Source organism: Crinia signifera, chromosome 9 (genome assembly GCF_055691185.1).
Source record: "Crinia signifera chromosome 9, ASM5569118v1, whole genome shotgun sequence".
Classification (NCBI taxonomy): domain Eukaryota; kingdom Metazoa; phylum Chordata; class Amphibia; order Anura; family Myobatrachidae; genus Crinia; species Crinia signifera.
The window spans coordinates 123,096,539-123,099,038 of NC_139225.1; the positions used below are offsets into that span (position 1 = coordinate 123,096,539).

General features: G+C 37.1%; 10 non-coding genes across 10 annotated transcripts in view; all 10 read right to left on the minus strand.

Annotated features, from left to right (window-relative positions):
* Positions 1–142: 142 nt before the first annotated feature.
* Positions 143–251, minus strand: TRNAL-CAA (transfer RNA leucine (anticodon CAA)). Its single transcript has 2 exons — positions 214–251; positions 143–188 (listed from the first exon to the last, which is right to left on the minus strand). It is a non-coding gene; the product is annotated as a tRNA-Leu (tRNA).
* A 132-nt stretch (positions 252–383) lies between these two features.
* On the minus strand, positions 384–492 carry TRNAL-CAA (transfer RNA leucine (anticodon CAA)). The gene is made up of 2 exons: positions 455–492; positions 384–429 (listed from the first exon to the last, which is right to left on the minus strand). It is a non-coding gene; the product is annotated as a tRNA-Leu (tRNA).
* A 157-nt stretch (positions 493–649) lies between these two features.
* Positions 650–758, minus strand: TRNAL-CAA (transfer RNA leucine (anticodon CAA)). The gene is made up of 2 exons: positions 721–758; positions 650–695 (listed from the first exon to the last, which is right to left on the minus strand). It is a non-coding gene; the product is annotated as a tRNA-Leu (tRNA).
* Positions 759–915: 157 nt separating this feature from the next.
* On the minus strand, positions 916–1,024 carry TRNAL-CAA (transfer RNA leucine (anticodon CAA)). The gene is made up of 2 exons: positions 987–1,024; positions 916–961 (listed from the first exon to the last, which is right to left on the minus strand). It is a non-coding gene; the product is annotated as a tRNA-Leu (tRNA).
* Positions 1,025–1,181: 157 nt separating this feature from the next.
* TRNAL-CAA (transfer RNA leucine (anticodon CAA)) lies at positions 1,182–1,290 on the minus strand. Its single transcript has 2 exons — positions 1,253–1,290; positions 1,182–1,227 (listed from the first exon to the last, which is right to left on the minus strand). It is a non-coding gene; the product is annotated as a tRNA-Leu (tRNA).
* A 132-nt stretch (positions 1,291–1,422) lies between these two features.
* Positions 1,423–1,531, minus strand: TRNAL-CAA (transfer RNA leucine (anticodon CAA)). Its single transcript has 2 exons — positions 1,494–1,531; positions 1,423–1,468 (listed from the first exon to the last, which is right to left on the minus strand). It is a non-coding gene; the product is annotated as a tRNA-Leu (tRNA).
* Positions 1,532–1,688: 157 nt separating this feature from the next.
* TRNAL-CAA (transfer RNA leucine (anticodon CAA)) lies at positions 1,689–1,797 on the minus strand. The gene is made up of 2 exons: positions 1,760–1,797; positions 1,689–1,734 (listed from the first exon to the last, which is right to left on the minus strand). It is a non-coding gene; the product is annotated as a tRNA-Leu (tRNA).
* Positions 1,798–1,966: 169 nt separating this feature from the next.
* Positions 1,967–2,075, minus strand: TRNAL-CAA (transfer RNA leucine (anticodon CAA)). The gene is made up of 2 exons: positions 2,038–2,075; positions 1,967–2,012 (listed from the first exon to the last, which is right to left on the minus strand). It is a non-coding gene; the product is annotated as a tRNA-Leu (tRNA).
* A 157-nt stretch (positions 2,076–2,232) lies between these two features.
* TRNAL-CAA (transfer RNA leucine (anticodon CAA)) lies at positions 2,233–2,341 on the minus strand. The gene is made up of 2 exons: positions 2,304–2,341; positions 2,233–2,278 (listed from the first exon to the last, which is right to left on the minus strand). It is a non-coding gene; the product is annotated as a tRNA-Leu (tRNA).
* A 157-nt stretch (positions 2,342–2,498) lies between these two features.
* TRNAL-CAA (transfer RNA leucine (anticodon CAA)) overlaps positions 2,499–2,500 on the minus strand; it is a 109-nt gene continuing 107 nt past the window's right edge. Inside the window, exon 2 of the tRNA in view lies at positions 2,499–2,500. This exon is cut by the window's right edge and continues 44 nt beyond it. This is a non-coding gene — a tRNA (tRNA-Leu).

A 2,500-nucleotide genomic window follows, 5' to 3' on the forward strand; every position in this document is an offset into this window, starting at 1 on the left:
GCTGAAAATGTATGCCATTTTGGATTATGATTCTTTCTTTTAATAAGAAAAATACTGAAAGTGCATTTATCGGTATCAATCATACGTATTATAAGACTAATCGAAATTCGAATGTAGTTGCTATTGAAACAATAAAAAGCTTTGTCAGAAGTGGGATTTGAACCCACGCCTCTTTACAGAGACCAGAATGCCCTTTAACAGGAAGAACGGATTCTTGAGTCTGGCGCCTTAGACCGCTCGGCCATCCTGACAAGTACATTGTGGATTATGATTCTTTCTTTTAATAAAAAAACTACTGAAAGTGCATTTATCGGTATCAATCATACGTATTATAAGACTAATCGAAATTTGAATGTAGTTGCTATCAAAACAATAAAATGCTTTGTCAGAAGTGGGATTTGAACCCACGCCTCTTTACAGAGACCAGAAAGCCCTTTAACAGGAAGAACGGATTCTTGAGTCTGGCGCCTTAGACCGCTCGGCCATCCTGACAAGTACATGGTCATGGCTGAAAATGTATGCCATTTTGGATTATGATTCTTTCTTTTAATAAGAAAAATACTGAAAGTGCATTTATCGGTATCAATCATACGTATTATAAGACTAATCAAAATTCGAATGTAGTTGCTATTGAAACAATAAAAAGCTTTGTCAGAAGTGGGATTTGAACCCACGCCTCCTTACAGAGACCAGAAAGCCCTTTAACAGGAAGAACGGATTCTTGAGTCTGGCGCCTTAGACCGCTCGGCCATCCTGACAAGTACATGGTCATGGCTGAAAATGTATGCCATTTTGGATTATGATTCTTTCTTTTAAAAAGAAAAATACTGAAAGTGCATTTATCGGTATCAATCATACGTATTATAAGACTAATCGATATTTGAATGTAGTTGCTATTGAAACAATAAAAAGCTTTGTCAGAAGTGGGAATTGAACCCACGCCTCTTTACAGAGACCAGAATGCACTTTAACAGGAAGAACGGATTCTTGAGTCTGGCGCCTAAGACCGCTCGGCCATCCTGACAAGTACATGGTCATGGCTGAAAATGTATGCCATTTTGGATTATGATTCTTTCTTTTAATAAGAAAAATACTGAAAGTGCATTTATCGGTATCAATCATACGTATTATAAGACTAATCGAAATTCGAATGTAGTTGCTATCAAAACAATAAAATGCTTTGTCAGAAGTGGGATTTGAACCCACGCCTCTTTACAGAGACCAGAAAGCCCTTTAACAGGAAGAACGGATTCTTGAGTCTGGCGCCTTAGACCGCTCGGCCATCCTGACAAGTACATTGTGGATTATGATTCTTTCTTTTAATAAAAAAACTACTGAAAGTGCATTTATCGGTATCAATCATACGTATTATAAGACTAATCGAAATTTGAATGTAGTTGCTATCAAAACAATAAAATGCTTTGTCAGAAGTGGGATTTGAACCCACGCCTCTTTACAGAGACCAGGAAGCCCTTTAACAGGAAGAACGGATTCTTGAGTCTGGCGCCTTAGACCGCTCGGCCATCCTGACAAGTACATGGTCATGGCTGAAAATGTATGCTATTTTGGATTATGATTCTTTCTCTTAATAAGAAAAATACTGAAAGTGCATTTATCGGTATCAATCATACGTATTATAAGACTAATCGAAATTCGAATGTAGTTGCTATTGAAACAATAAAAAGCTTTGTCAGAAGTGGGATTTGAACCCACGCCTCTTTACAGAGACCAGAAAGCCCTTTAACAGGAAGAACGGATTCTTGAGTCTGGCGCCTTAGACCGCTCGGCCATCCTGACAAGTACATGAACATGAACATGAACATGACTGAAAATGTATGCCATTTTGGATTATGATTCTTTCTTTTAATAAAAAAAATACTGAAAGTGCATTTATCGGTATCAATCATACGTATTATAAGACTAATCGAAATGTGAATATAGTTTCTATTGAAACAATAAAAAGCTTTGTCAGAAGTGGGATTTGAACCCACGCCTTTTTACAGAGACCAGAAAGCCCTTTAACAGGAAGAATGGATTTTTGAGTCTGGCGCCTTAGACCGCTCGGCAATCCTGACAAGTACATGGTCATGGCTGAAAATGTATGCCATTTTGGATTATGATTCTTTCTTTTAAAAAGAAAAATACTGAAAGTGCATTTATCGGTATCAATCATACGTATTATAAGACTAATCGATATTTGAATGTAGTTGCTATTGAAAAAATAAAAAGCTTTGTCAGAAGTGGGATTTGAACCCACGCCTCTTTACAGAGACCAGAAAGCACTTTAACAGGAAGAACGGATTCTTGAGTCTGGCGCCTTAGACCGCTCGGCCATCCTGACAAGTACATGGTCATGGCTGAAAATGTATGCCATTTTGGATTATGATTCTTTCTTTTAATAAGAAAAATACTGAAAGTGCATTTATCGGTATCAATCATACGTATTATAAGACTAATCGAAATTCGAATGTAGTTGCTATTGAAACAATAAAAAGCTTTG